Here is a 10,880-nt window from a genome sequence, read left to right as displayed (position 1 = left end):
AGAGAGAGAGAGAGAGAGAGAGAGAGAGAGAGAGAGAGAGAGAGAGACATCGATGTGAGAGATGAGAGAGACACATCAATTGGTTGCCTCCTGCATGCTCCCTAACTGGGGACAGGAGAGCGAACCCTCAACCCAGGTACGTGCCTTTGACCAGAAATCAAACCTGAAACCCTTTGGTGCATGGGCTGAGGCTCTAAAAATAGATTTAAAAAGCCCTGGCCAGTGCTGTTAAGTGAGGCTTTGCTTTGTAAGCTTTGTTTTACTTATTTTCCAACACGATATTCTCCTCTGATATCATCAAGTCATCTAGACTCTAGGAACATACACGTGGCTCACACACCTGTGTTGTTCTTTAAAATCGTTTGCTTCTACAGTTTACAATGGACCAAGGATACTGGGGGAAGCTGTGATTTTTCCAACTCTGGAAAGTTTGTACTGGACCCGGTGGGCTGGTTTGGAGGATGGTGCTAATTATTTTGCTGCTTGTGTGTGTATTATCTCAGCAACTCATATATTCCCAAACATTATGATCAGTTCCTACAAATGTGTAGGCAGCTAATTACAGGTGAAATTATTTACAACACCTAATGGGACATCATGTTGCAGCATTCTATAGACATGAGCCTCTCTTAATGAATTGTTCTGTATCAGATTTCAAATCTGCAAGTCACCAAACCCTTTGAATTCCTGATGAATGTCTTGTAACTCCACAGACATTAATAGGATGTGGCCCAACTTTTCATTGAAGGGTGCCCTCCCCCACCACCACCTTCACTACCCCTACCTCTCATTGGAGAGCTGACTTCTCCTGCAGGGTGGTGCACTCTCTTAATCTTCAGATACCTGAGGACTACACAATGTATGCTACTAATAACCTTCATGGCCATGCTGCTCTCTGTATCTGCCTCTCCCATTCATATACATATTGTCACTCTCTGTTGTGTCTTCTACCTCCTTCCCCTGTTGCTTCACTCGTGTCCACTGGCTCTGGGCTGAGCAGAGCGTCCATGCAGTGGTCTCAATGTGGGCCTGGAGAGCGGCTTCCATTCCACCCCCACTTACGAGAGGAACCCCCTGAAATTACCTGGCAAAGCTGTGTATGTGTGCACACACCTGAGGAGAGAACCATGGCAGACCCTATGGATTGTCGACCCCCAAACAATTCCCAATTCCCTATCTCTTTGAATTCCTTCGCCAGAGGCTGAAAAGTGACAGATTTTCAATTTCCCCACTTCCCTTGTTTGTCCAATGAGAAGGAAAACATTCTTTCTTGAATAAAAAGCAAAGCCTCACCAGGAGAAGATCCGTGGCCCTTCATTCTTTCCCATTATTCCTGCCTGGGATGTAGATATAAAGCACAAGTATACAGCAGCCGTCTTGCAAACAGGAGGCTACAGGCCTGAAATGAAGGCCTGTATCTACAGTGGAAAGGAAGAAGGTTGGAAAGAAATTCAGTCTCTGAAGGTACCCTTGAGCCACCATCCCAGCTCTGGACTGCCTACCTCCAGACATAGTTTTACATTTTATGAACAAAACACACACACACACACACACACACACACACACACACACTTTTAAAAAGGAGAGGTAAAAATATACACAGAAATTGTAAAATGTCCTTCCTGCTCTCTGATAGATTGCCTTGCATATGGCCTCCGGGCAAACCTCCTATTCTGGAGACCTCTGCTACATAACCAACGCGTCACTATTAACAGGCATCATTAAACAGCAGTGACAATGAAGGGCAGGGGAAATACCCAGGAAAGTGCATCATGGTTGATATTATAAGGTCATTTTTGTTTTATATATAAAATAAATAAACAAAAAACCTGGAAGAGTATACACAGAATGCCAATGATGGTTGCTTTAAACTATGTGTTCACTGCTCTCTGCATCAACCATGTATTAATTTGCAAAAAAAAAAAGAAAAAGAAATGTTATTTTAAGTATCCCAATAGTTCAAGAGAGGCCTGCCTCACCCTCCAAAAATTACTTTTTCCTTCAAGGTGCCCTTGCTGTGGTGTTAACATGCACACACATGTGATGATAGCCAGGCAGGTATGGTGGTGAGGACTTGAGATGATGGCTTATTTCAGGTGTTCTCCAGTCTGCTCTGCGGGGGGGGGGGGGGGGGGAATGGAGGGGGAAAAATGAACTCCCTATGGGACATCACCCTCCTACCTACCAGTGCACTTTTCTCATATCTTATTCCACTTATCTCAGAGTTGGCCTAATTCCCATCTCTGTCAAAGAATGATGGGCAGTTAGCCCTTAACTCCATCTAGTCCACTCCTGCCTTTTCAGAGATGGGGAAGAGCAAGCTCTGAAAAGCTAAGGGTATGTCCAAGGTCACACCTATAGCAGAGGGTAGACCAGAACCCATTCATCATTAACAACGACCATCACTACCACCCACCTGCCATATAGCATCCTTCCTGCTGGCTGGGTATTGCCCTGGGTGCCATCTATGTAGTCTCTTATCCTGACAAAAACTCTGCAAGGTGGGTGTCCTTACCTCCATTTTAATGCTGAAGACACTAAGGCTCAGACAGATTATATAATTTTCCAAATCTACAAGGAAACAGAACCAAACCTTGAACCCAGCTCTGTCTGTCTTCCACCTCTAGGCTATTGTCACCCCTCCAGGTGACACAAGACAGTGTTTGTCTGATCTGTTATGGACATGCCCACAAAGCAGTTTCCCACAATTCCTTCCCTATTGGAGCCTCAGGAAATCTATTTCAATGCCAACTTCATCTCCCCTTTGGTGCGGGGAATGCTTCCTGAAAGAGCCTGCTCTCTCAGCAGCTGGTGATATTTGATTTGATTAACACCCTGGGACCTATCACCAGACTTGAAGATGATGCCTAATTAATTGCTTACGTTAAAGAGCTGGCACCTCCAGCATTTGGTTCACACTTCTAGCCGCATCATGTTTTCACTTCAGCAATAATATTTATGTGATTAGCAAATAGTCAATTCATACTCTGATGTGGACCTAGTCTGTGTGTGGGACCCCCCAAAGCAGATGTCCTTGACAGGTGTAAAGAAATAGACTTTTTTTTCACAGCAGGAGACATGGGGAAGATCTTCCGCTTACATTTCAATGAAAAATCAGGCATCAACAAATATTCATTGAGCACTGACCTATTCTGTCAGTCATTACATTTCCAAGGCCTTGTGGGGGCTAAAAAGGAGTCACATTAGACATAACTTCTTTTTTTTTCCTTGCCCTTTTTTGGTCTAGGATCTAGATCAGCGGTTCTCAACCTGTGGGTCGCGACCCCTTTGGCGGTCGAATGACCCTTTCACAGGGGTCGCCTAAGACCATCCTGCATATCAGATATTTACATTACGATTCATAACAGTAGCAACATTACAGTTATGAAGTAGCAACGAAAATAATTGTATGGTTGTACAGTTAAGTGAGTTTGTGATGTTAAATGACTCCAGGATGCAAATGGAGGTCAAACTAAAAAGAGGTGACACACCACAAGACAACCCTATGCAATCTTTTTAATCAAGAACTTGGATAATGATACAGAAGAGCAAGATAATATATTCTGTTAGCAGGAAGTTGGAATGGATAAGGCAGAATTTTGGATGACACAATTTAACGCAACTGAACAATGGGTTGAATTCTAACATCATGAGATTCAGTAAGAACAAATGCCATAGAGCCACCGGAACCAGCACTGCACAGGGAAGGTGTGGCTTTGAGGGAAAGACTTGAGGATTAGCAACCAGCCACAAGCTTAACATGAAGAAAAAATGGTGTGATGTATGGCCCAAGTCACTAATGCATGTTTGACTATTGTAAAATACCAAAACCTGGCTGGTGAGAGCCCTGCTCTGATACTTATTGTCTGCCCACCCTTAGATACTGCATTCAGTTCAGTTAAAAGTAGGCAGACCATATATGATATTGGTCAACCAGTACACTTTCTAGATTGAAAGGGTTTTGTTTGATGATTAAGCCTGGAAAATAAGCATAAACCAATTCTAACATCATGAGATTCAGTAAGAACAAATGCCACAGAGCCACCGGAACCAGCACTGCACAGGGAAGATGTGGCTTTGAGGGAAAGAATTGAGGATTAGCAACCAGCCACAAGCTTAACATGAGGAAAAAATGGTGTGATGTATGGCCCAAGTCACTAATGCATGTTTGACTATTGTAAAATACCAAGACCTGGATGGTGAGAGCCCTGCTCTGATTCTTACTGTCCGCCCACCCTTAGATACTGCATTCAGTTCAGTCGAAAGTAGGCAGACCATATATGATATTGGTCAACCAGGACACTTTCTAGATTGAAAGGGTTTTGGGTGATGATTAAGCCTGGAAAACAAGCATAAACTAAGACTCCTTGACAACCTGGGTTGTATGTTACTCAGTTATAAGGGATACAGACAAATTGGAGGGTATTTAGAAGATAGATTCAAGAATGGGAAGGTCTCAAAAAAATAGATTTTGATGAATTTTTGAAGAAAGAGTTGTTTAGCCTGAGGAAGAGCAACATGAGGTTTGAATAAAAGCTATTTTGAGTTATTGAAAGGGAAGCATACAGAAGTGGAATAGGACCTGTGGATCATGGGTCTTGAGGAATTCTACTAGGAGGCACCCAATATAGAGAAAATGAATCTTAGGGGAACTCAAGCCTGAGAGGAGGGGGATGAATAACCCTCCATATAGGACAGACTTTTTGAAAGCCCGCCTGGGTCATGTGCCCACTTAATTCTTAAAAAAATTCTATTAAATTGGAATAATTCCTTCTTAATGAAAAAAACCTGCTTTTTAAAAATGTTATTATTGTTTTAATATATGGTGGTTCTGCCCTCTTTTTTTTCAGAGAGAAGTTCCTTTATGGGAGTTAGACACCCACTGGTCTATGATTCCCTGAGTCCCATATATGGTTTTATATATGCTTAAAATTTTTTTTATTAAACTTACTGTGGTGACATTGGTTAATAAGATTATACAGGTGTCAAACATACAGTTCTATAATGCATCATTTAGATATTGCATTGTGTTTACCACCCAAAGTCAAATCTCCTTCTGTCATCATATGTTTGACCCCCTTTACCCTTTACTATCTCCCCCGCAACCCACCTTTCCCTCTGGTAACCACCGTACTATTGTCTGTGTCTATGAGTTTTTGTTTGTCTTGTTTGTTCATTTGTTGCTTTCAGGTTTATAGCCCACATATGAGCAAAAAAACCAAAAAAAAACAACAAAAAAAAACTACATATGCTTTTTTTCATGGGACTATTTAGAGTTGAGAATTTTCTTTAATATTTTCCTTTGTAAAGACCAACACAAATACCATATCACACTAAATCTAAGACACCATCAGTTGTAAGATGCATTACTAATATCTACCATTAAGAGAGAAAAAAAAATGCTGCCAATAAAACTATACCCCAAACTTCTTCGCATTTAAATTCCAACTCTCCTGGATCACTTTTCAACTCAGAAATGGCATGTTGTTCCTATTTTTTCACACAATATTAGTGTCTGTGCCAGCAAGAGCATTGAGAATGTAGTATTTCTTTTAAAAAGCATTCCACTATTTCTCCAAGCAGGAATGTTTGATCTGAAGGCTTCTATGTTGTTACTTTTTTGTTGTAACCAGCAAATGACAACAGTAGGTTTTTGGACAACAATTAAGATTTTTATTCTTTCTTCAAATAGCCCTTAAATTGTTTGCTTTAGGGATTGAAGTTGCCCGGTTATGCCGCCATGAAGAATAACAACTTTGCTCTGCGCGGACAATGACAAATGCATCCACTTGGCTCAGACCAACAGATGCCAGGGATGTTAAAATGTGAAATATGAATGTTTTAGAACTTATAAAATACAGCTACTCCATCCTCCTATCTGCCTCTTTGTCCTAGGTTATACCCTTTACTTGATTTTCCCGGCCCGCATTCCTAGCTGGCTGGGATAACCCTCACTAGTTCGCCTTCACTTTCACTGAGAGTCTCTGTAGTGTGTTCTGGGCTTGTCCTTGTTTCTATGTCATGCCCGATCTTGTCTACTTTAGAAGTATTCCTAATCTCATTTCAGCTCGTTTCCTATTTTATGCCCACCAACTGGCAGAAAACAAGACAAAAATGAAAAGGTCAACCAAGATTTTGCATCTCAAAAGAAGACATGCTCCCTCTCTCACTGTTCTCATTAAGAAGAGCCACGGAGCTTTACAGTGCAGAGCCGTTCTGAGCTCTGGCTGCAAAGCCAAATAATTCGTTGAGATTTTTTAAAATGTAGATTCCAGTGGGCTATCCGGAGACCCACGGACTCACACTCTCATTTGGGAGTACAATTGGGGGGAAGCAGACACTTGCATTTTTAAGAGAGATCCACGTGTTAATGTGGTATGTCATCTAGGTTATAAATCATTAAGAGCAGAAAGACATTAGGCATTTCCCAGTTCATGCAGGGACAACTTGATTGATATACTAGTACACTAACACAAATTTGAAATCAAGAGTGTGCAGCAGAAAACAATTCATATGGACAGACCACCATTTTATTCATTCAAACCATAATATTCACACCATCCTGTGCTCAAGATGATAAAACTAAGGGGTATGAAGCTTGGGGAGAGCACAGGCAGGAAACAGAGGATGAGAGTTTCTTTTCCCAACCTTCCAACAACCCCAAATGCATCTGGTCTGAGGCCACGGGGAAGGCGATCTCGGGCAACCTCATCCTCCATTCTCCAGCCGCAGCTGTCCAGGCCCACTGCAGGCATGCGATGCTCTGGGCATAATTCTGGTTCCCTGATTTAGAGATAGGCTATAGCTTTGGAGTGGGAGGTTGTGTTAATGCGGGCCTATGCTCAGAAAATAGGCAAGTCCTTCCATCAAAGGTCTCGGGGTGGTTTTACGGCTGTTAGAGAGCCCTGACATTCTCTCCTAATCACCTCCATTTTTAGCAAAGGTTCTTCTAAATTTTAGATAAGCATTAAGATCTCCCATCTTTTCTGGGTGCTAGTAGATAATTGATGATTCTACTGTTAGCTCTGGCCTTTTCGTTGTGCCAGGAATTTAGAATGAAGTTTCCACAACAAAGCCCAGGTCATTTTTACTCACCTCCTAGATCCAGGAACCTCTTGCTCATAATCAAGGAAGAGTCTGAGACTCGTCTCCGGCAAATTTCTTTTCCTTCCGGGCCCAAAGCAGAGGCTGGAAGCAAGAACACCAGGAAGCATAAATCATTGCAAATCAGTGCTGATGGTGCATTAAATACCGGTGCTGTGCTTTTTTTCCTTGCCACTCTGTATTGAGCACACACTATGCGCCAGGCCCTTTATCTCCATTCTCATTTAATTCTCACCACAACCTAGGAAGTAGGCTTCATTGTCCACCCGTTTTACAGAGTGAGAACCGGATCCAGGTTAAGCAACAACAACCCCAAGGCCGTACAACAAGTAAAGGAAGGATCTGTCTCACGTTTCATGAGAATTTTAAATTCAATTTAGTTCCACGACTAGGTTTGGAGGCTTTATTACATACCAGGCACCGAAATACCTGCCAGCCTCGGGGGTATAAATCCATGGTAGGTGCTGGGAGGACACAAGACTGAAAGCTTCCGGGTTCACACCCAGCAGCTGACACTAACTTCACTGGCAATACAAGGCTGATAATGGGCTTTGATAATGGGCTATAAGGAATGTGTGAATTGATAAAGGCACATGAGGATGGAGAAAATAAAAATAACTGAGAGGTCTGGAAAGGTGCCAGGGAATAGGTGAAATCTGAAGTACGCCTTGGAAAACAGAGACGACATGAAAAGGTCTGAACTTTTTTTACTCAAAACACTCTGATCCCAACAATTCTCTGACATCAGCTGGGTGTCCTACGACTCAGTTTAATTTTGGAATTCTACCTGGAGGTGGAGTCAGATCCCACAAGTTAAGGGCTCCATTCTACAAGACTGCCCCCACTTCGGTGCCAGTTGAAAGTTGTGGTTCCTTTGTTACTGCTCTGGTGGCACTTGCTGGGCACAGAGGACTCGTTCTAACACCCTCGCACTGTGCTGGATACTCTCACCTCCCTGAGGTGGCTCGGATTCTCTGTACCTTAGACACCACTCAGCCATTTCTGTTCCAGGGCTTTGTAGTCTCCTTGGACAGAAGCGGGAAGTGATGACAACCCACGCCAGCTGGGGTTTCTGTGTCCATCACCTTTCCCTCTGGGGAACAAGGCAAAGAGCCTCCTTCTTAGAGCAGAGAGAGGCCACCAGGTTCTAAAAATGAGTCCCCGCTGCTTTCCCTCTACCCCCTCACCTTCCCTTTGCTCCTCCTCAACCTCCCACTAACAACTAAGAGCTCTTTCCTCCCCAAGGTCATGCCCTCTCTCCACTCCCCGCCAGCACTTCTGGAAAACTTCATGTTCTAACTGTGGCTAGAAGCCTTCTTCAATTCTTCTTAGTTTCTATGCCAAATGCCTAGAGGGTCTTGACTTTTGATGATCAAAAGCCCATTTTTTCTGTTCTCTCATCTTCCCCAGACACAATAAAAGATGCCTGAGTGGGGTTGGGGGAGAGGCAGAGCAACAGGAGCTGCCAGAGTGGGAAAATAAGCTAATCTATATATATAAAACCCTAATATGCAAATAGACAGAACGGTGGAAAAACCGAACAGTTGAACAACTGGTGGCATTGACATGTGCTGACCACCAGGGGGCACATGGGGAACGTGGCAGGTGTTGGCAGCAGGTGGTAGAGCGCGGAACAGGGCAGCAGGATGGTGGAACAGATGAGCGGGGGTGCCAGATCAAGGTGTGGTGCCGGTTGCTGTCATCAGGGCGAGCCTCTGGTCGTTACTGAAAATTCTTTGCTCCCGCACTCCGTGATTCCACCCACTCGCACCCACTGCCACTGCTGGAGCCGCTCTAGCCCTGATTTCTTGGTGCTATCAGCAGGTGTGAGCAACAGCTGCTGACCCGATTGCCCCTGAGGGCTTCTCCACCTCCCCCTGCTCCTGAAGGGCAATCAGGGCAGCAGCTGCTGCTCGCACCCACTGCTGGCACCGACCCCAATCACTCCGCGCCATGAGCTGGTGTGAGGGGGCCGGCACCATCAGCGTGTGGGAGCGACGTTGGCAGGAGCGGGGCTGCCAGCAGATGGGACCAGGGGCCACAGTGGGAGGGGCTGGGCAGGGGCACAGAGGATGGGCCAAGACCCGCCCCTGGGCCCACTGCAGCCTTGCAGCCCACAGTTCCTTTCAAGGTGCACAAATTTGTGCACTGGGCCCCTAGTATATTAAAAACATCATTCTGCCAGTGTTCTCACCACCCCTTTAAATTTGGTTCCTCCCTTGAGCAAAAAGGGAAAAATTCACTTCGCATCCTCCTTCATATTAAGAACTCTTTCCTGTTCTTGTGTCTCAGAAGAATTTCAGTTTCAGGTGACCTGCTCTAGACTGGGCTGAAGGTTGAATTCCAAGGTGACCCTAATACCTACAGATGATGAATCTCATATCTTGAAAGCTGCCTCAGTCAGAACTAACTGCTGACTCTTGGAGATTTTCTCAAGAAATTCAGTAAATAGACCCTGGCCAATATGGCTCAGTTGGTTGGACTATTGTTCTATGCATCTGAAGGGTTATCGGTTTGATTCCTGGTCAGGGGACATAGCCAGGTTGTGGGTTTGATCCCCTGTCAGGGTGTGTATGAGAGGCAGCAACTGATCAATGTTTCTCTCTCTCTCTCTCTCCCCCTACTCCCTCCCTGCCTGCAAAGCCTTCTCTCCTCCTCCTCCTCCTCCTCCTCCTCCTCCTCCTCCTCCTCCTTCTTCTTCTCTCTCTCTCAAATCAATAAAAACTTATCCTTGGGTTAGGATTTTTTTAAAAAAGAAAGAAATTCAGCAGACAGTATCCCAAGTGGCTAATCACCAAAGTGTGCAATAGTGTAGAAATATAACAGTTATATTTCTAACATATTACAAGTATTTGTATGGCTGGTGTGCCTACTGTGCAGCCTTTGGAAATTTTTAACACAAGATCCTTATGTTGAGGCTGTGTCCGTCATGAGCTTCACATTCCAGTAGTCACCACTGGGAACTAGATATTTCTCATATGGCTACCTGTCCATGCACAGCTTGTGTCTTACCCTGTTCGTTCATTGAGACTTCTGCTCCTTCTCTCCCACCTTTCGTTAGACGTGGGGTCCTTTCTTTAGTTTCAGTTACCCTCTCTGTTTCATAGGACAATCTTCTGCATGAACTACAGGCCCTGAAATAGAAATAACTTGTCAGTTAAAAAACACCATCAAAGCAAAAAAAAATGCAGATGTTTGAGAAAAATAACTTGATTCTTTTCTCCACCAATTGCCCACTCCAAATGAGGACTTAGGGAGTGTCGGTTCTAAAACACAGCTGTGTATTATAAAAACTCCTCAGTGCAAGTCGATAGATCCCCATAGGGCCTGCGTCCCACCAGAACCCCACACAGGTAAGGGTCAGAGAAGTCTCTCCTCATTCAGCAGAAGGAAATTTTTCTTGTTGCAAATTAAAATCCTCCCCTGTGGCTGTGAATTTATCAGCAAGCCTGTTCCCAATGGTCACCTTATAAATGATGATTGGGAACAATCAATCATTTCCTTCGGCTACAAAGGCAGTTCAAATTGGTTCAAAATGGCAGACTTCCTGCTGGAATGAACCTTCCCTGAACCAATGATAATATTTCTAGGGAAAAAGTGGAGGGGGGTAGTTGGCTGGGGTGGACCACATGTCCAGGCTCTGAAGGGAAATATTCAGCAGCATGTGGCTTTACCTCCTACATACTCTTACAAACGCCCAGAAGGGATGTTGGCCTCAAATGTTCTAGTTCAAAATGTACTAGACTTATGGAGTCGATCACTTTATACAGTATATA

The 10,880-nt window shown here is 44.0% G+C and overlaps 1 long non-coding RNA gene across 1 annotated transcript in view; it reads right to left on the bottom strand.

Annotated features, from left to right (window-relative positions):
- The window catches only part of LOC102250854, a 55,956-nt gene extending 45,733 nt beyond the window's left edge, over window positions 1-10,223 (bottom strand). The window contains exons 1-3 of the long non-coding RNA XR_314065.2: window positions 10,117-10,223; window positions 7,096-7,188; window positions 1,294-1,418 (exon numbers count right to left, since the gene is read on the bottom strand). This is a non-coding gene — a long non-coding RNA (uncharacterized LOC102250854). The remainder of the gene's footprint in view (window positions 1-1,293; window positions 1,419-7,095; window positions 7,189-10,116) is intronic.
- Window positions 10,224-10,880: the final 657 nt, after the last annotated feature.

This window comes from Myotis brandtii, unplaced genomic scaffold, assembly GCF_000412655.1.
Source record: "Myotis brandtii unplaced genomic scaffold, ASM41265v1 scaffold44, whole genome shotgun sequence".
Lineage (NCBI taxonomy): Eukaryota > Metazoa > Chordata > Mammalia > Chiroptera > Vespertilionidae > Myotis > Myotis brandtii.
Note: the sequence above shows the minus strand (reverse complement) of the source record. Positions and strands in the feature narration are given on the sequence as shown.